The sequence below is a fragment of the Microtus oregoni genome, unplaced genomic scaffold, assembly GCF_018167655.1.
Source record: "Microtus oregoni isolate MIOR12 unplaced genomic scaffold, Mior012 000004F_ref0000308, whole genome shotgun sequence".
Lineage (NCBI taxonomy): Eukaryota > Metazoa > Chordata > Mammalia > Rodentia > Cricetidae > Microtus > Microtus oregoni.
The window spans coordinates 6,727,610-6,749,514 of NW_024543063.1; the positions used below are offsets into that span (position 1 = coordinate 6,727,610).

General features: G+C 48.3%; 1 protein-coding gene across 9 annotated transcripts in view; it reads right to left on the reverse strand.

The window, feature by feature from the left end:
* Window positions 1–21,905, reverse strand: part of Agap1 (ArfGAP with GTPase domain, ankyrin repeat and PH domain 1) — a 455,752-nt gene that overhangs the window by 10,900 nt on the left and 422,947 nt on the right. The gene's annotated exons all lie outside the window — the stretch shown is intronic.

Genomic DNA, 21,905 nt, shown 5'->3' on the forward strand with positions numbered 1-21,905 from the left:
GCAGAGGCAGGTGGGCCTGTGAGTTCCGGGCCAGTCATGGGCACACAGTGAGAGGCTCCAGTGAGCTGCCTTTATGCTCTGGGAGAGCAAGGTTAAACATTGCTGGCTTCTCCAAAACAAAACAACAGAGAGGAAGGATGAGACATTGAACTCCACAGTCCTCCTGACTAAGCTCATTGCTAGGAAAAGGGGCAGTGTATGTGCGCATCTGCGTGTGTGTGTGTGTGTGTGTGTGTGTGTGTGTGTGTGCATGTGTGTGTGTGCATGTGTGTGTGTGTGTGTGTATGTGTGTGTGCTTAAAGAGTGTGTGTGTGTTTAAAGAGGATCTACTATTTCATGAGTAGCCTTTAGAATTTTCCCAGCAGCCTGTGGTGTGTGCCTGAGGACCGAGCTCGGCTTTTTCAGGATGATGAAGAGAGCAAGCAAACCCCACACACAGAGACTAATTATCTCAGATTCAGTAAGACACTGACTCACAATGACTCCTGAAACCCGGAGCCTCTCCCTGCAATAATCAGAACACACAGCTAGCAGCCGCTTGAAGGAATCAAGGGCCTTCCCCCAACCCTCCAGAAAGAAAACTCATTACATTTCTGCTTCGAGGCCCAGAAGAAAGGCCTCGTTTACACCTCTGCACAGTGTTTACATTGCGCCTGGTGACCTAGTGTCAGGTTAGCCCTAATCTGTTTTAAATACTTAGGCAAACAGATTCTTCCAGGGGTAAATCTGGATTAGTTTTGCTTCACTTCCTGGTACAAGTGAGTGACCCCCAAGTGACCCCTGACTCTTCATTCAGAGATTTCCAGGACAAACACTTGGCTTCAGCGGAGATAAACTGGCTCCCAGAACTGCGGCAAAGCCCTTACACACACCCTTTACTTAGGCAGAAAGGTGGGGGACATCCAGGAAACGCAAGACCTAAACCCCAGTGGTCCTGGTTCTATTTTAAGAGCTTGTTTATAATATGTTACACGTTTGTTGATGTAGTTCATAAATCAGAAAGGAGAAAGTGCAAGACGTGAATTAAATGAGAAGGGCTAATGGTGTAGGAGACGTCCAGACCTCCAATTTCCAATCTGCTAACTCTCATTTTTGGGTAGGCATTAAAATCAGACTGTCTTATTCTGCTCCAGTTGGTTTTAAAAGTCATTGCCAGATCATTCAGGGGTAACGGGGGAACTTCACATCAGAACTCTGGTCTTAACTGCAATGATTAAAATTTCATTTTAATATTCAAATACCCAGCCAAAGACTGAGCACAGATCCCTGCCTCCACCAAGGATGAGCCCTAGACCCGCTCGCGGTGTAGCTTTAAAACATAGAACCCTGTGATGCTGACTGCTGGGTCCTCTGGCCTTCGAGCTCACTAGAGCTTCATGGCTGCTTCAGATCTCACCTTTTTAAGCTGAAGTCCTTTTTGTATAGAAATAGAGCCTGGTCCAGGGCAATGGAGGCTTATGGGTATGAATTTAGTTGTTCCCATCAACTCTCAAGTTCTCTCTGCTGCTCAGAATCTGTTTTTTTTTGTGTGTGTGTGTGTGTGTGTCTGACCACTGCCTACCCTAACAAGTGCACCCCAACATGTGACTTGGTGAGCTTTCCCCAATGGCTGAGGGAAAAGGAACCCCACTGATGCTGTGCTATGAGGCTGCGTTCTCTTCTTCCTGGAGATCTCAGTGTCTCAGCACTCGCTCTTCTTCTCACCTTCCCCTCCTCAGACACTTGTTTTGCCATCTCTAAAATGGGCCCGGTGACACTTAGTGAAGTCAGGGCTGTCCAGACCTAAGACCACCCATGTGGCTTCCACGCTGGCCACAGTAGCCCTTTCATGGCAGCAAACTGGAGAAAACCTACCTCTAACCACTCAGGGTCAGTTATGGTCAGGCACGTAGCATGGACTAGTGTGGTGTCATGTGATGGGCAAGCAAAGACGCCTGTGGTGTGTTGGGGGTTTCTAATCTGTGGCTGCCTGTCACTATAAGAGCCCCAGAACTCATCATTCTGAGCAGCTCTTGTCCAGGCGTTTGGTGAGTCCCTTGAAGGTGTGGAGGCCCCAGACATCCAGGGTAAAGGGTCTTGGCTAATTCAAAAGATCCCATAGTTATCAGTGTGGCTGGGGCTAAGTTTGGGGTGTGTGTATGCACAGGTCTGAGAAGCTAAGTTTGGGGTGTGTGTATGCACAGGTTTGAGAAGCCTAAGGTGCTCTGTTGTCATGGGTCAAACTGGTTGACGCCAAGTTCGCGTGTGTGGCTTCATTTGGAGACAAGGTCTTTCGGGAGTAGATAAGGTTAAATGTGGTCCTTGAGAAAGATCTGCAAACTCACATGGCTGGGGTCCATGTGCAGCAGAAAGGTCATGCAAGCCAGGAAGAGAGACCTCCCCAGACAACAGTCCTATCCACCATGCACTTCCAGCCCCTGCACCCTGCATATGATCGTCGGCTATGGTGGCTTAGCCATCTTTCTCCACAGCTCTCACCAGTGAGAGGGGACACTCTGATAACAGTTTTGGTTCCATTCTGTCAGCATCGCCACCCTAGGAAACCACAGTGCCAAGGAGCAGTGACTCCAATTGTTATGCTCGGGTCCCTTGGCCATGCGTTTCATTGTCCCCAAGGAAGGCCAGTTCAAGAGCAGCGGAGCTGGCAGTAGATCACCTCTCCTCATTCCAATGCCCTGGAGGACCACTGCTCACAGCCTCTGTTAGCTAATGAGCTAAAAAATGAATTATTGGCACGGCTGCCATCAGCAGGGAGGAGGGGCCAGCTCCTCATCAGGTCTTGGTGCTGACACACCTTTAAATAAATCAACTGCAGAGAGGGAGGGGGGTAGTAATATGTCAGAAGACAGACACCGACCCCATCCCTAAAAACACAAAGAACAGACGTTTTCAGGAGATACAGGGAATGGCCCCCTGCCTCCTTTTGGTGTTTAAGCAACAGGCCATCACTGACCAGACACAAGCCTTGGGTTTAGAGAATGGGTAGGACCGGGTGGCAGAGCTAGAAGCCCTGCAGGTGTCTCAGTGTCTACTGGGCTCAGCCAAGGATTCTGATGCTATAGCTTGATGGATGGGCACTGCCACTCCTGACCTTAAGGAGTGGTGACCTGGCTGAGTGCCCAGGTCCCAGCACAGAAACAGCTGCCTAGTGTCCTGGCTAGTTTTATGACAACTTGACAAGCTAGAGCCTTCAGAGCGGGAGCCTTATGAGAACACGCCTCCATAAGAGGGGCTGCTGCAGGTAAGCCTGTGGGTTTTTTTTTTTTTAAACCAGTGATTGATATGGAGTGGGAAGGGGCTAAGCAAAGGAGCAAGCCCGTGAGCAGCACCCTCCATGGCCCCTGCAGCAGCTCCTGCCTCCAGGTTCCAGCTCTGTTTGAATTTTTGCCATAGCTTCCTTCAATACAGGACTACACGTGGAAGTTTAAGTCAAACACTCTCCCCCTCAAGTTGCTTTGGTCATGGTGTTTCGTCACAGCAATAGCAGCCCTAACCAATACACCTGGGTCACGTCTCACTGCCAGTCAGACCGGCAGCTGGTAACATGGAACGCCAAGGGATTCCCCAAAGTGGTGAGTGGGGGGGCATGGGAGGGAATAAGACGGACTTCATGAGCCTGGCGGTGGTGGCGCACGCCTTTAATCCCAGCACTCGGGAGGCAGAGGCAGGCAGAGCTCTGTGAGTCTACAAGAACTAGTTTCAGGACAGGTTCCAAAGCTACAGAGAAACCCTGTCTCGAAAAAATCAAGACTGACTTCATGGACCACAGCCTTCTGTGAGTAGAGGGCATAGGAAGGTCACACAGATGCAGGATCACTGACCCCGTGGCACCAGACTTGAGGTGAAATCCATCAGATCTCAGGATGGGGACTGAGACAGACGGCATCACTGCCATGTAGGAGGGAAAATGTGAAGTTAGAGTGTGCAAAAGACTTAACTACTTCTGTGGAGACCTGGGCCAGGAGCTCTTCACTGTGTGCAGGCTGCACTGTGGTCCATGATGGACCCTTGGGGTCTTGTCTTCTCATGAGTTCCCCTACTGTGTGCAGGCTGCACTGCACTCTATGCTGGACTCTTGGGTCTAGTCTTTCCATGAGTCCCCTGTGTTTAGTGCTGGCAGACCCCAGCAGGAGCATTCACAGCAAGGCTTGTTATCAGGGCAAAGCAGTGACAACACCATGGATGGCTAGGATGGCAATGACTGGGACTTGTCTGTCCTCAGGTGACTCAAGATGTGTCCTGGGATGTAGGCACTCCCCACACTTCCAGCTGCCCAACACTGGCATCTAGGTTTGGTGTCCTCCTCAGCAAGTGAAAAGTTGGCAGCAGCTCCCTTCTATGAGCTCATGAGGTCACTGCTGCAATACTCTGTGACTGGTATGCTCTGCGAGTAAGTGTCCCCCACCCCTGAACTCGTTACTTGACGTCACTTGAGATGACCCTCCTCCATCACACAAGCCCCAAGATAACGGTCTTATGAGCTGGGTTTTTGGGGAGATGACTAAGTCGGAAGGCAGATTGGTGTCTTATCTAAGATGCCCCAAAGCTGGCTTGTTCCTTTCACAGTGTGAAGATGCAGAACTGAATGTCACCTGTGGGTCAGATGCTGCATCCTCGCCAGACATCCAATCTGTTAGCACCTTGATCCTGAAATTCTCAACCTCTAACCCTGAGCGGTACATTTCTAAGGCTTTACCAACTGTTCTGTCTAGCTTGGAATGCAGTTTAATAGCTAGAATGTGGGAGACCCTGGGTTCTGTCCCCAGTTCCCACACTCCCTTCCCCAAACAAACTCCTCAGCCTGAGGTTATTTGTTCCAGCCATCCACTAAGACTTAAGCCCTCTGCAGCATCTCTTCGTTTATTTAGAGCTGAACGAGCCACGAGCATGGATGGATGCTGGAACCAGACGCCCCAGGGCCGGATGGGGCAGAATGTTAGGCAGCCCAGGCCCACGGTCGGGAGGCTTCCAGCTGCCCCCATTAAGGATACCACAGATCTAGAGTCTCTGCCACCGCAGAGGACGCACTGACAAGCTGCTCAGCCCCACCCCCAACTTTCAGAAAAGGTACAATGAGAAAGGAGACTACAGTTGTGGGGACCGAAGTCACCATCTGAGGCTGAAATCCTATGAGTGTCCCGCCATCTCGCCTGTGACCAGGCAAGGAGTGTCATTTGAGCACCGGCAAATCCTTGACCCCAGAGAATAGAAAAGTGTAGGGTGAGACCCTGGGGTGGGTAAGGGGGAGGTCTGGGAGAGGAAGAGGTCAGACTGTGCATGGGGCACCTTTTTTAGAGAAGGGGGTCCTTTCTGTCTTTTGTTTTTGTGAGACAGAGCTTCATGGAGCTGAAGACAGCCTGAGGCTCACTACACACCTTGACCTCCTGAGGGCTGGCACTGCTGGAGTGCACCGCCAGGTTTCCTTTATGTAGGGCTGGGGACTGAACCCAGCATGGCATCTGCGAGGAAAACAACTGAGTTCTACCCGGGGCCTGAGTCTTATCCCTCTCCATTCTTGCTGCCCAGATGCTCCCTCCTCAGCTCCTTCTGCAAAGACAGAGCCCTGCTAACTAACTGTCACCAGCTGTGTTTTGGGTCTGGCAGGGAGGGCTCAGCACACTGCCAAGGGCTAAGAAGGTTAATGGGTTGATTCCCAGAAAGAAAAAGTTTTTCACGGAGCTTCTGACTGGCTTTCAGCATGTCCTGAGGATGTCTAGGAGATGCGTCACTAAAACACAGACGTGGGGGTGGGTGGCCAGACAACCCCTGGTCCTCCCGGGAGCCTGCAGTCCTGCCTGGTGATAGTGTTTCTGGGCTGGCCTGATGAGCTGTCCCTCAGTGGTATGGTCCGCAGCCTTCAGACCTCACCAAGCACTGGAGGCTCTGGAGCACCAAGGGCTTTTCCCAAAAGTTAACTCGCTGTGAAGCCTTCAGAGCTCACTCTGAACCTTCCCCACGAATGGTAGAGGAGCAAGGAGTAATTCTGTGTGTGCACATGTCACATCACATCGCTCCTTCTGGAAACCTCTTTTCTTCCTAAAGCCAGCAAGGGGATTTTTCAGTAAAGATTTTTATAGGTCATCCTGGAGGCATGAATGCCCTTGGGGTGGGGAGGTGAAACTGGAGGAGCCACACATGGTCCTGAGCTGGTGACAGATGAGGAGAGGAAGGACAGAGAGGGAGAAGAGAAAAGAAAGGGCTAGCAGCAAGGAATTTGCAAAGTGCTTCCTGCCTCAAGCCAAACAGGAACTGGGAGAGGAGGCATGGAAGACAGGGCTGGAACAATATGTTTGGGAAAGAGGGGGGCTCCCTCCCTGCAGGGCAAGCCCAGGCCCAGTGCTAGCTGAGCACCAACCCCTGCTCACATGCATGCCTTCTCCGGAGCTGCGTTGCTAGGGGGTCAGGCCACTGCACTGTGGATGGCTAACAAAGACCGATGGATATTTATTCCTTAATTACTGAAAGCTTTTAAGAAACTGGCCACTGTAAATCCCACATGCAGGGAGCGGGAGACAACAGACGAGAATTTATACTCATGGAGCAAAGACAAAATAAATATCTGGCCTGACTTCTGATCAATATTATGAGTGTTTTTTGCCAACCTGCAGGGTATTTTATGAGCACGGGGGAAACAGAACAGGATCATTATTAATTAAATAAAGTCAACCGTATTAGGCTTATTACTTCTGCGAGTCACAGTTAACCATGGGGCCAGGTAGATCTACAGGCGGGTGCAGGTCCAGGCATTGGAAGGCGCTAACTGCCTGTCCCAGCGTTCTTTATTGGGAAAGGTTATCAATATTATACTGTCTGGTATGGCCTATGTTGACCAGAGGGTACCTGGGCAATAGCAGGGTTTTCAGAAGGCTGAGTTTCGTCTCAGCCTGTGCTCTGGTCTAGATAAGGCTGGCACCTTGAGGCCTTCACAGTCATGCTGTTGTGAGTGCCAGGTCCCTCTCCACACTTGCCCTTTACTAACCTGCTGGAGCTGCTAGAACTTAATACTGGGAAAGGCCCAAAGATGTTTCCAGGAAGGTCCTGAGTCTAGTAGTTTACAAGGAAACCCCAGCCAGGGCTGCAGAATGAGACCTCCTCTCCCAAAATCGGAAGAACATAATAATGTTTCCTATCTCTCCAGTCCAAGGAACTGGTCACGCTGTGAATCTCACTGCTTTCCCTAGTGGTGGGCTTAGCGGAGGATGCTCTCCTGCTGGCCGCGGGCTGGGTAGGTCAGCCATGTCTTCCCTTGTGGAGCCAGTAGAGTACATCTATCTGGATGCAAAGCTGAGCAGAAATTGCCTAGCTCTTACCAGAGCAGCAAGGACAGGGTTACAGGCTGTAATGTACCTCCTGGCTGGTTCTGCCTCTAACCAAGGCAATTCCATTGCTGTACATTAGGTTACGTCACTGAGTCCTATGTATTAAGTGGCTAAGTATTGCAGTTTCTGACGGGATTCTGAGAGTGGGCCTGAGACGCCTGTCTCCCTAGGGACCAGAGAAGGACTCGGTGTCCATGAGTGTGAGAGGCAGATGCCCTGGGTGCTGAATTATGAAGAACTACCTAGGAGGCTGTAGGAATGAGGTTTCTGTCTAGACACTCAGCTTAGTTCCTCTCAGAGTCCTGACCCCAGGAGCTATGGACTGACAGTCTCTTGACAGATGGTCTCTGTTCTAAGTCAGTCCCAGGCACAGGATCCTGGAGCAGACAAGCAGATGAAGATCTTAAATTTCCTCAGTCCTGGGTATGAATTCGCCCCAAGACTCTGTAGAGTGATAACAGGTTCCTTTATCGGAAGAAACGGAAATACACATATTTACATAGTGAAAATGGAAAGAGGTTACGTATGGTGTGTGCGGTGGGCTGCAGAGTCCAGAGATGAGGTGGTAGGGTACCTGATGAGGAGAGAGAACCAAGAGCAAGTCTAGGCTGAGGCCAGGGAAGCTCCAGCAGGAAGCAGCAGATGAGAGCAGCAGGAAGAGGCTGGCCCTGCCTCAGGTGACATGGAGAGGCGCTGGACTAGGGGGACCAACAGGTAGTTGGGACACACTACAGAATTTGGTGCTTGGGGCAAAAGGGCAGTGAGTGATTGCTGTGGGTGACAGCTTTCCTTTTCCTGGGAGGCCATGGGGAGCCAGGATCAGGAAGTGACAGAGTTCCTGATCAGTGTTGAAGGAGAGGAACCCCCTCCATAAAAATGGTACACAAGAGGCCACAGTGAGCACGGCTGTCCTTGGAGAGGCAAGTCCAGGCGGCCAGGCACGGGAGCAGAAAACCCAGAGCTGGACTAGCAGGCGGCAGTGGACGCAGGTGGGGGACGAGAACAATGATGATGATGACGACAATGCATGACACACCACGGGATGGGACATGAACACGGGACCTGACACCCCAAACACTAAGAAATCTAACTTCCAAGCAAATGACTTGAGAGAATGCCACAGTGTTAGAGAAAGGAAAACCTAAGTTTGTCCCAGAATCGGCTAAGATACAATGTCAACATTTCCCTCTCTTTTCTATCCCACCGTAAAATAACACAACAAAACACAGGTATTAAAGGACTCCAGCCCTGGTTCTACCTCTTTAAGCACAATTTCTCTAGGTGTCTCTCAGTCCCTGTATGTTTACACAGGAAGGCCTCTCAGCTAAACCAGCCACATGCACTATATGTGCGCCTGAGCCTTGACACTGGGAAGAAACCAAAGAACTGTCTGTTTTAAGAAACAAATCCAAGAAATCTGTGCCAGTTAAGAGCGAGCCTGGGCAAGTGGAGCGAGGCAGATCTAGATTCCGTGTAATGTGGCATGAAACGCGGCTAGACCTCGGTGCTGGAGTCCCCATCACAGGGAATTAAGTCTGCCATAACTGTGGCTGATGTGATGGGTTTGGAACATACCGCATCATAAACAGATAAGGGAAGAGAAATGGCCCTTTTCCTCCACCCGGGATAATACAAGATGGATGCAATCCCTCCCCTGGTGTGCACCGTCTTCCTTTAAACACCACGGAGAGGGAAGCCCAAGACCTCTTCTGTAGGGACAGGCCAGGAACAAGAAGATCCACAAAGCACAGACTCCACCAGGACTGCTGAAAGTGGCCCTCCAAACAGGGATGGTCCCAGGTTGCTAAGCTGCGGCCCATTTAGTGAAGCCAGGGAAAGTCCTGAGCAATTTTCTGCCATAAATTGCCAACTGCCTTTAAGAGTATAATCCTCAGTAACACTATTTTTAAAAGGCATAAGACTATTGATTTTGAACAATACAGTATCTTCTTAATATAGCTTTTTTTCTTTGAATCTAAGGGAGGAAGGAGATTCCATAGTGACAGCTACCAACCATAACAATAAGGACACAGGCTTTCCAGGAGGGGAGGCATTGAGACTATGCAAATGCCAAGACACTTAAAGGTAATTTGCATGGTAACTTTTTCCAAAGTAGGGAAACACAGAAAGTGCTGAGGATGTGAATAGGATTAGAAGAAGGAGACCCGCTGGTTCCAGTGGGAACCACAGACGAGGTCCCTAGTGAGGAAGGGCAAAGGCAGCCCTCTGAGCAGCCATTCCTGCTAGCCGAAGTGGTCTCCATTCCAAAGTAATGGCAGTCAAAATGTTCCGGGGACCAGATGATACTTTCTAGAGGAAACCTTACAAATGAACAACTGCCGGGTTTGTCCTCAACTAATGGACGGATGTTACTAATACATGGGTCACTGCTGGGGGAGACAGCTCAGGAAGTGGAGGACTGTAAGGCCTGAGGACCTAAGTTTGGGTCCCCAGCACCTATATAAAACACCAGCAGTGTATGCCCGTAATCCCAGCACTGGGGCAGCAGAGACGGGCGGATCCCTGAGGCTTGCTGGTCACACACATGCATTCATGTATGCCTATGCTCAAATCCATATATCCACTGGGTGATTTTTCCAAGTGTAGTTCTGTAGTAGACCTGACCAAAGAACAAGTCGACTTAAGGATATACATTTGTTCTCTATGAAGAGAAAAGATTATTATTTAACAAGGAAGAGTGAAACTCTTTCAGGAAAGTCAGTGAGTCTCTAACTGATGGGACCAGGAGGCAGAAACTGGTCAGATAGTTTACTTTCCACAAGGGAGAGACTCTAACCTGCTCTATGCCATTGCCTCCGGCAGGAAGCATGAACTCTGAGAGGAGGTCTCGGATGAGGGGCCGGAGCAGCTCCTGGCCCTGGACACGGCGTGGCTGCAGAGCTGTGGTGGCACAGGGAAGCTGGCGTCAGGCAAACCATCCTCTGCTGTCAGTACCAGAAGTTGACGGTTACTGCTCAGGGGTCCTGGGAGGACTCGGAAGTTCTGAACAGCTCAGCTGATTGAGTACCAGCTGATGGCGGCAGAGTTGTGGCCAGTCGACCGAGAAATGGCAAAATTTAAACCAGAAGATGAAGACTTTGTAAGCAGATTCTGAACCCACTCACCCAACCCTCTCTCTCTGCAGAGAAGCACCTAACTGAGACATTCAATTGTTGGCTGCAGAGCTGGCCCACAGCCTGTCTCTGGTCTGGAGCCCAGGGTCCATCTTCATTAAAAACCTTTTATAAAGGCTTCTAGGAAAACAAAACACCAACAAAAAGATTTCATTGAGACAGTTAATGTCAAAAATTCAAAATGTGGGGAAACAGTATGGCAGTTGTTTGAGTGATTAAAAACAGAATTCCTCTATGTCCCAGGAACGCTCCTTGCCCAGTAGGTACCTACAAGAACTGACATGAGGGGCTGGACCAGATCATGGATGTCCCATTATACTGAATATATTATACTGAATATATTCAATGGACTGCTACTCGTTGGTATTGAAAAGGAAGGAGATTCGGACGCGGATTACAATATGGATAAACTGAGGACAGTATGCTATGGGAAATAAGCCAAACTGAAAGGATAAGACTTTGGCTCTATATAGAACCAAAGTCAGGAGTCAGGTTCACAGGAACAGACAGACTATAGGCTCCTGGTTGCCAGGGGATAGTTGGGAAGGAGCAGGGAGGAAGGAGCTTGTGTTAAAAGACAGTTTTAGAGGTTGGAGAGATAGCTCAGCACTGACTGCTCTTCCAGAGGACTTGAGTTCAATTCCCAGCAGCCATTAAGTCCAGTTCCGGGGTATCTGACCCTCTCCTCTAGCCTCCATGACCACCCAACATGAGTATGGTTCACAGATATACACATGCAGGCCAAATATCCATATACATGAAATAACGACAAAACAGTAACGATGATGATGATGACAAAGACAGTCCCCTCACATGAAAGGTGCCTATGGCTGAATATGATGTACAGCTATAACTTACTGCCAAAATGTGAACTTCAAAAAAATTAAGGCGGTAAATTTTGGATTATGTGTATTTATACTACAGTCCTCCCCCCAAGACAGTCTCACAGCCCAGGCTGGCCTTGGACTTCTTATATAGCCAAGGATGACCCTGAACTTCTCGTCCTCCTGCCTCCACTTCCTAAGCATTAACATTACATGTTCTAGAGACTGGATCCATGGCTTCAGGAATGCTAGGCAAAGACTATAAAACTGAGCCATGCCCTGATGTTTGCAGTTTGAGTGACTGTCTGAAGATACTTTTCTATTGCTGTGACGAAACACCATGACCCAGGGAACTTACAAAAGCAAGCTTTTAATTGGGCTTGCGGTTTCAGAGACTTAGAATCCAAGACAGAGCAAAGGCATGGCAGCGGGAACAGCTGAGAACACACACTTTATCACAAACAGGAAGGAGAGAGAGAACTAACTGGGGATGGTTGAGATCTTTTGCTAACTCAAAGCTTGCCCCTCAGGGACACACCTCCTCTAAGGCCACACCTCTTAATCCTTCTCAAACAGTTCCACCAACTGGGAACCAAGTACTCAAACATATGCGCCTATGCGGCCGTTCCCATTTAAACTTCCACAATTATTTTGAGCGGAACTGTCATAAAAGTTTTACACATTATTTTTTGTGTCAAGTTTTTATTTTTCTATCCAAAATGTCAAAGACTACTAAGTATTAAGTCATACAGGGAATATTCACATACTGTTCTCTAGACTAGAAGTGATTAGTGCGATACGATTTTTAAGGTACTATTTGATGAACTAAGATGATAAAGTACGTTTTAGAGGAAGTGACATCCTAGTATCAGTGCTATAGACTCAGTCCAAGGTGGCCTCCACTACATCCCTACGAAAGCAGAACTCGGACAGCCACAGTTATGCCAAAGAAAAACAAAACAAAACAAAACAAAACAAAACACCCAAACAAGCCCAAAGCAAAAAGCAAGACCAAAGGAGAAGATGGCATGTAGGTGTTACATGATAGGCTTGCTTTTTTGTTTGCTTGTTTGTTTTTTGTTTTTTGAGACAGGGTTTCTCTGTAGCTTTGGAACCTGTCTTGGAACTAGCTCTGTAGACCAGGCTGGCCTCAAACTCAAGAGGGATCCACCTGCCTCTGCCTCCTGATTAAAGGCATAAACCACCACTTCCTGGCTAAGTTATACACTTGTAAATATGTTTAAAATATCTTTAAGTGTGGTTAGGGGGATCAAATTTATAAGACCGTCAAGTAACAATTGTGAGACACCCAATTCTGCTAGCTTTTGGCACAAAAAGGCTACAAAGATCTGAGCAATTGGAAGCGTCCAAGACAGGGCTGGGCCTCTGATACTGCCAAGGTCCCGCCCACAGGGCACCTCAGTTCAGCGGCCTGTTTTCCCAGCCTCTCTCCTGTCTCTTTGTAGTGGCTCTGGGGGCGCATGTGGAAATTATTTAAAAAGATACAATGACTCTAATCTGTTACCAATTAGAAGAAACACGAATATTATTTTCTAATTTGTGATTCTTGAGCATACATCTCAAAGCCCCAAGAGAAGTAATTGGAATAATCACACCCGTTCCTGAATGTTTCTATTATGCTCTTGAAATGAGAGGGTGACTCTGTCCTTCCTGAATCACATGCCTGGGGGTTGAAGGTATCTATAAGATATCAAAGCCCTGGATGTGAGTCACCGTTGTAATCCAGACAGTGTAGTGAGCTCTCTGCAGGGGCAGGAGTTGGGTGAGAGGAGTTGTGACCACTGGTAAAGACATGCTCCTCCCTGCGATGCTCCCACCCCAAACTTCCCCATGCTGGGGACTCATTTGTAGCTGGAAAACCTCTTTCTAGGCATAAGCCTGATTTATGAGAGGAGAATGTGGTTTTTTCCCTCTTCCAAGCCTAGTTATCCTGCGACTTGAGTGACTACCCCCTGAAAATGGATAATTTCTTGATGCTTAACAGTAGAAGGTCCACCAATGAGGAGTGTGGCACACTAATAAATTTATAGGGCGTTATAGCCAATTAGAGTGCACCAGCCATTTGACGCCAATCAACTTACCATTCCGCAAACGCACTCTTTACGGCCCAGTCTTGCGGTTCCAGCCTCATTTATACGTTTGAAAAGCAGCAATTTAATGCTGACAGTACAGGAATCTGGAATTTGTAGCAGGCCTTCTGGGGAAGCCACCTCCCTTCCCCTCAGGGCAAACCTCTCTTTGTTCTTTGGTGGGAGACTGGGAGGCATCTGTAGGAATGAGATTCACTCAAGACTCTGGGTATTCCCCATGAGTGCAGGCCATTTGGGAACCTTCCTGCTGATACCCAGGAGGTGTATTTGCTTTGTGGTCTGTTTTTAAATCTCCACTACATATTCACTGGGCAGAGATTCAAAGTGCAACTAGAAATGGGCAGGCTAGGGAAGCCATTGGGAATGAAAAGGAAACGTAAGTCCAGTTTTTGCATTGACTGGGATGTTTTGTTATTTCTTTGTGTGTGTGTGTGTGTGTGTGTGTGTGTGTGTGTGTGTGGTGGGGAGCTGTCCATTTGGATTGGGTCCAATGGCTTGGATGCTGCCACTGATATGAGCAGTCTGGCTTAACCTTTCCCTTTGGACATTGTGGATGTCCCTTCTCTTTCCTGAGTTGTGACACGGATGTTTTCAGGGAGATCGCCTTCCTTCCTCTTTCTTTGCAGCAATGAGCTCTCTGACCCACCCCATCTGTCTTTCCAGGGCGTACCCTCGTTATCCATCTTGTTTAAATGAATACTAACGACAGGGCATCCACGTGGCAGTGTGTGAGGCAGGCAGAGAGACGAATGTGTCATAGTAAGAGTGACACTGGTGGACACAAGTACTGTGATTCATTGGAGAAGCCACGTTCTCCTAGTTTCTAACGTGCACACAGCCTGCAATTAATTTACATAATAAAGCCTGGGTCAAGAATTAACACTACTTCCTTCAGCTTAGGAACATAAGGGACACCAGCAAAAATCAGGACACCAACACACCCAACCCAGGTCACCAACAAGAACTTTACCAACCGAGAGTACATAATACCAGCCAAGGCACATCCTCTGAAGGGTTCCCGGTTCACCACCGTCGCTGCAGACACAGCAACAGAGAGGCAAACGCCAGGTTTCCTTACTTTCTATCAGAGCTGGGGGTCACATTACTCTTCCTTGGGGTACAGATGAACCCTTTACTTTCAGCAATTTCCAAATAAGAAAATACTGATGACTTCTAGCAAGGGCGGGGGGGGGGGGGTTACTCTCTGACTAAGCCGTGACAGGGAGGAGCAAGGCCAGGAGCCTGGGGTCAAGTAAAATGCACAGCAGCAAAGGCCTTTGCCTCTCTGGAAATAAACATGAGGATGAGGGTCTTTACTGCTCCGGAGTAAGGTCTTGCCTGGAGTGTATGTTTAATGGATAGATGACCTTCCTAGGGTTGGGGATTCTGAGCTGGCCTTACTGGGCCTCTCTGTTGGGGCTGTGCTGGAGGCTGATGTTAATCCCACCAGCTGGGCCTCCACCATCTTCACATACTTCCAAGCTGATATAGATAGAGAACGACGGGCCTCCCTCTTCCCTTCAAGATCTCTGGGCTGTCATCTCCCACCAGGGCCTACCCTAGAGTCTCACGGTGAGAGTCAGTGAATTGAGTTTCAAAGACATCGACTTCCTTCTTGATAGACAGAGAAAGTAGCTATGCCTTTAGTTGCTACCTGGAAGATTCCATAGTATGGCACACAAATACGGAAAGCCAGTGGAGGGCAGGGTGACCGGGTCGTGACATCCAAAGGACTCGGCTCAGGATACCACAGGTGGGAAGATTCTACCACCTCCTTCCTACGCTGTACCCATCATCTGAACAGGGACTGTGGGTCAGAGACAGGCATGTCATGGAAGGGTCACGACAATTGGATGGTCATAATATGCGAGGGAAATGGCCCTGAAAGAGCAACAGCTCCTTTATAGGAAGGGGCTGGGGGACTCTCTCAAGAATGAGCACACAGAACGCCGTCCCCACCCCTGCCCCCACCCGGGGCTTCAGCTTCCTCTCATTCCCACCTCACCCCCTAAACAGCACTGGAATGCCCTGTCCCCTGATGGGCTCCATAATGAGAAGTACTGTCAATCACAGCTCCATTAGCCTGGACAGACTTTCAGTTCCTGAAACAATTTATTGGATTCCCAGAAGCAAATGGGCCTTCTTCCTTTTCAGCTCTGTTTTTAGGGAGCTATTCAGAGGGAGTGTGTGTCCCTTCTGTCCCTGCTGGGCCGCCTTTGTTCCCTCCATCTACTCATGAAAACAGTTTCCTGCATCTACCTTCCTCCTCTGTCCTGGCTTCCCCAGTGTTTGCCCAAACGTCTGCCCTCCACTGTTCAGCTGCCACACAAACCCACCAGCTGTTTCCAGCTACTGAACCAGGGAGGGAGGCAGTCAATTCTATTTGCAGATTTTTGGAGGGAACCAGAGCAGGGGGTGGGGGAAGGGAAGAGGAAGGGCACACATGTGAAATTAAACTGATGCACAGAAAAGAATGAGATAATGAATGAATTAGGGAGAGGGTGCCCATCTTGTCCGTAATTCCTAGGTCCCTACTCTACTTTTCCCCACCAGGAATTTAAGGAACTCTATAAAGAATGGGTAAAGATGTAGCTGCCAAAATGTTATCCCACAAGCATAGAATTTTCCTAACTTTGAGGCAGGATCTACTATGTAGCAGCCCAGCTGGTCTCAAATTCTTGGTCACAGTCTCCAGGGGGCTGGGATGATATGGACACACCATGATGCCTGGTGAGTAATTTTGAATGCTTGATGCTCATAACATTTTAAGATCTATGTTGATTATGGCTGAAGTTGGGTTCTGATAAAATTTTCAAGTACTTAAAAAAAAAATCAACCCAGCAATCTCCACTCAAGATCTTCATGCTTTTGGCTTCTGAATGGAAGAGGAGTCTAGAGAGTTACATAGGATAACACTTCCCTCACCGTTCTTTCTGGAGAACGGCGCGCACTGTACCACTGCACCTGAGAAGGAAGGCACTGCCTTGTAGGCATAAATCACTTTAACTTTTAGCCTGGGAAAACAGGCTGCAGAAACAGAGGGCTACGTCTTGCCTTCTGAGGCTCTCAAGTCAATAGTAAATTGGGGGGCACCATTGTGCCACAGAGATCCAATCAGGATAAAATTATGCAGTCATGTACGAAATAATATCTATTAGGCTAATTTAATCACCGAATACTTTACAGATGAATTAGAATTTAGAATCCAATTATTTCTAACATTCGGACTGTCAGAGCCTGTTTCTAGTCAGGAGGAAGAAGAAGAAAAAAGGAGAGGATGATTAGGGCAGCTTTTAAAAATGCAGCCGGCAAGGTTGGGATAGCAAGGGAGGGATGATGGGTTTTGCTAGGGTTTTGCCATCACACCACCCTGCCCTACCCTACGGGCCCAGGATACACAGATCTGGTTAGCCCTGATGGGTACCCATTGTCCTGGCCAGGAACCATACAATCCCCAAAGGAGCCTTCCTCCTCAGGGCTGGCACTTCATGAAGGCTGCTGGCTGGGCCAATGATGCAGACCAGCTATTGGACCTGGGAGTCTGCAGATACCCAGGGGCCACCATAGGAGCTGTGGACACATCCTAGTGTTCCTGCCTACCTGCTCCCATGCCCTGCCCGCTTTAGGACTGCATTGCCTTTCATGAACAGTAAGGTTGTCCGGAGACTGGGACAAGCTGAAGAAACAGAAGAGGCCTGGACCTCTGAGATGGGAGCTTGCTGTGACACGTGAGAGGCTGCTCACTACCCTTTCTGTGGGAGCAACTGAAGCCTGGGAAGAGTTGGAGCTGGGTTCATCTTTAAAAAGTTAAAACTGACTCGACATTATTTTCTATGCACACATGTACCTATGTGTATGTGCTATGACGGGCATATAGAGGACAGAGAAAAACTAACAGGAAGGACTCAATTCTCTCCTACCTGTGAGTTCTGGGGCTCGAACTCAGGTCTTCAGGCTCGGCAACAAGAACCTTAAACCTCTGAGCTTGCCAGCCCAGCGGGGTGCTCATCATTGCAAGATCAAAGCTAACCTTGGAGCCGGTCCCTCTCCCAAACAGAGAATGTTCTGGTGTGAGAGGCAGTGCGGAGATTGGGTTGCTACTTCAGGAAGGATCAGGGTGGTGGTTTTTTGTTTTCTTATTTTTATAGGTTAGCTCAGGCAGCAATGGATCATGTAAACAACTATTTTAAAAAATTACCACTTGAGTTAACATTTGAGTTATAAATAGCAATATTTATTTCAGGGTTTCAATCACTTAAATCCCAACAGAGACTTTGTGAAAGAAATGACTGAAATGCAATTTTTTTTTTTTTAATGCTTCGTTTTCTTTGGGGAATAGAAGTATGCAGGGGCCCTCTGCATCCTGGCTCTTTCGCAACCCTTAGGAATCTCCCCCATTTCCAGCAGCAGAGTGGGAATGTTAGGGAAAACCCGCCACTTAATGATTCCTTCCAGAATGATCCTTACAGCATGAAATGAACAAATGTACTTTGCATTTAAATTTTAACATGCCAGCAGGTTATGGGACTATTGTCAAGACTGAATACATCTGTTTAAGTTTAAGGTGGCCATGAAGACCCTTTTACTTCAGGAAGGCACAGACACAGTTAACCTCCTTGTCACTGTCCAAGGGCCTCCCCCGCCCACTGGAAGGGGGAGGGCCCTCGATGTCTGCAGGCCTCAGGGGGTTTATGATGGGGGCTTCCTGCCTGGCTGAACTGAAAGCCTGACCCTATAGACTTTGTGGGTCCTCCTGCTCATTTTCTTCCTCCTGGCACAAAAGGTATCCTTATTATCCCTTTAATTACTGAGCTGGGTATCTGCTGGGCTCTGCCCTCCCCCCCCCCATCCTCAAGGACTTTTGTGTGTGTTCCTGGGTGGGTGCACGTGTGTCCACATCTGCCTCTTTTATTCATGTGATTGAGGGCAAGGCTCTGGGTGGGATCTCTGAGGAGGCAGGCCTTGTTTTAGGACGGTTTACTGTGCCTTTTAAAAACACTGTTCAGGGGCTGGAGAGTTGGCTCAGTTGTTAAGAGCACTGGCTGTTCTTGAAGAGAACCTAGGTTCATTTTCCAGCACCGACATGGAGGCTCACAACCATCTATAATTCCAGTTACAAGGGATAGAATGCCTTCTTTTGACCTTTGTGGACACCAGGCATGCACATGGAGTCCAAGCATACACACAGGCAAAAAACAAAAACAAAAACAAAAACAAAAATCCTCAAACACAGAACAATATGTAAAACAAAACTTGTCCTTCAGTTTATCCTCATAGCTGAAAATCAAATTTTGTGTTCAGTTTCTTTAAAGTCTTAACATTTCTTATGTAATTATTAAGTAAGAAAAGAGCCTAGGGTTGGGATGTAGCTCAATGGTAGAGTGCTTTCCTAGCATGCACAGGGTCCTGAGTTCAAACCCCAGCATGGCAACTACAAACCTACCAACCAACGAAACAAAAACAAAAAAGAAAAACCTCATTATTGTAATAACATAAACTTGGCTGGGTGTGGTGGCTCACACTTTTCATCCCAGCACTTAGGAGGCAGAAGCAGGTGGATCTCTACTAGCTGAAGGCCTGCCTGGTCTACAGAGAGGAGTTCCAGGCTAGCCAGGGCTACATAGTGAGATTCTTTGAATAGAAGCAAACTTTACTTGAGCATAGTTATAAAGGGACAATGAGATGACTCACTGGATACAGGCATTTGTCAGAGTCTGCTTGTCTAGCTCCTGGGACCTTTGAGGAAGAAGGGGGAACTGACTTCTGCACATGCCATAGAGCACCTGCACCCTCACAACTAATAAATGCAATATAAAATTAAAAAGGATATTTGTATAAGATCTGTCCCAGTGTGGGGCGTGGATCCCTCCCTGAATCGAGGGTGCACTGCATTCTGTGAACTTCTGATGAAGGTCCTTTAGTCACTGGGATTGAGTAGAGGTGGTGATTGCTTGAAAAAAAAAAAAAAGGCCCTTTTCTTTTTTTTGAATCTAAAGGCTATGTGTGGAGGAAAACCACATGCCACATGCAGCATACCTACATCAGTTTTGAGAGATTCAGACAAACACCTTGCTTTTTTTTTTTTTTTTGGCCTTCCTTTCTTTTTTTCTTTGGGGAAGTTATATGGTCAACCACTGATGAGACCTTGAGGAAGATGGCACCTCAGTATTAGACACTGACCTAGGAACTAGCTACGCTGCACACGTGACAGGTTCACCTGAAATTCCCAAGACCAAAGCTGAGGAGAGCCACATGGCTACCTCTTTGGCAAGCTCACCCAACTCATTTAAGTGGACATGGAGGCCTCTTCAACTAGGTGAGTTTCACAAACCAGTTGCCTCTGCAGATAGGCTGTTTGTGCCTCAGTAGCCTTTCAGGCCACACCTTTCCTCTCCAGGGTGGCAGAGGAGTAGCCCTGGCTCCCTGTGACCCAGTGGGCAGCAGCCGCTTGGCAGGACCTGGTCGTCAGCTCCCACCACAGGCCTAATTAATGACCCTGCTGGTCGCAGCTGGAAGAGCCGAGCTGGGGGTGATTAATTAAATTAGCTGGCAGAGGAAATTACAGTGGAAAAGCCAAAGTTTGATTGCTCCATAATTAACCGCAGCGCAAATAATATCTGCATCTCCAACTTCCAGCAATGAGATCAGAAGCCGGCTGAATCTGGCGCTGATTGAAGCTGTAAATATCCCGCGGTGAGGAATGATAGGTTTGTTCTAGAGGGAAAACTCACAGAAATGGACTGCTAGCAAATGGGATGGGGAGGAAAGGGCAGCGTAGGAAGCGGCAGGGAGGACGCCTCACCTTTCATACTGCCTTTGGCCAACATTAAAACGGATCTTTTCATATTTCCTTTGGATTGGTGGCGAGGCGTGCCAGACCACATGCCCCAGCTTCGCGCTTCCTATCTGACTTCCCATGTGCAGAACCAACGCTGGGGTTCCATCCTCACCTTCATTCTAGGGATTAAAACCCAATTCTAAAATAATTTCATAGGCTAATAGAAGGGAAGGCTTTCATCTCCCCAAGAAGAAGAGAGCGCTCTATTTGGGCCACCAAATGTGCGCACTGGGGCTGCTCTTCTGGGTAATGGCATTTCGACTTCGCAGCAATCTCATGTCCAAAATATGGTTTCATTAGCAATAGGCTTCTACTTAAAAGGAAAAAAAAGTGTTTTATACAGATAATTGCCTTAGGAGAAAGAAAAGAAAAAAAAAGCCCCACAGAACTTTCAGCGGACGAAAGCATCACTTTTTAGACCGCCCATGTATTTGTACCGGTTAGTCGTTTTGAGGTTGAAGTAACCGTATCAAGGAGGCTCTCAAAGTGATGACAGGTGCCTCTGGGCCATAAGGTTTGGCTTCTGCCTGCTCAAAAACAATTGCCCCACTCATGATGCCCAAGAAGCGCTAAGTCCAGTGGAGGAAAATGCCACAGACACTTAAATGGGATGCTGTTTCCATGAGTCAAACACAGCATCAGACATACTTCTCTGGGTGTCTCACCATGAGCTTCACAACCAATAGAGAAGGCAGGAGGGCCAATCTTTCTGAGCCTCATGAAAGTTGAGGTTCTGGGTACGAATAGCCATGACAGAAAAGGGCCCAGTATCCTCCAGCTAACCCAGACATTACTTGCTATCATAGAGTGTTGCTTATAACAAAGGGTTGCTTGCTTTGCACCGTCCCCTGAGATGATCCATAAGACTATGAATCTGGAGGCAAAGAAAAGAGTGGACAGAGCCCCGACTGCTGTGTGTGGGAGACTGATGAGATGGTCTAGGCCCACAGAAAGCTGAGGGCATGGGCCAGTGTCTAGAGGAGACAGACAATATGGTAGACAATGCTGGCTTCTACAGATGTCTACATCCTAATTCTCAGAACTTGTGAGTCTGTAAAGGGACATAGCCACTGGAGTTGCAATGAGGTACTGAGGAAGAGTTGCCTTAGAATAGATAGGTGGTCACAAGGGTTCATGTAACAGGGAGGCAGGAGGATCAAAATGATGAGGCCAGGGTCCAAAGTAAGTGGGCACCTGTGGAAGCAGGGGAGCACGCTACATTAAACACAGGTAGGCTGACTCTGAAAACCTAATCTCCAGGACTGTCAGAGAGTAAACTATGTGCCTTCTAAACAAATGTGTGGCGAGTCCCTCTGTGGGCAAGAGGGGTTACATACCTATCTGTCCTATCCTAAAGGAAAGACTGGGAAGACCAAAGCTGGGGTGGGTAGAGAATCTGTGATGTAGCAAGGGTTGACCTTGGTGGCACCCACTGGGCTCAACACCTGGCAGCATCAGGCCATTTTGCTTTCTGTGAAGTCCTTCTCTTTGGCATGGAAATCATACACACCTCCACACTTGCTGGGCCACAAGCCCAAGAGAGCGTTGTGGGAGGCTATAAAGACTGGAGACTACTTCTGTCAGACATGCCTGGCCCCTGTCCATCTTCATGTCTCCCTGTCCTTCCAGCATGGGCTATGAGCGCCTGCGTCCTCAACAGCCTTCCCAAGCATGGGCAC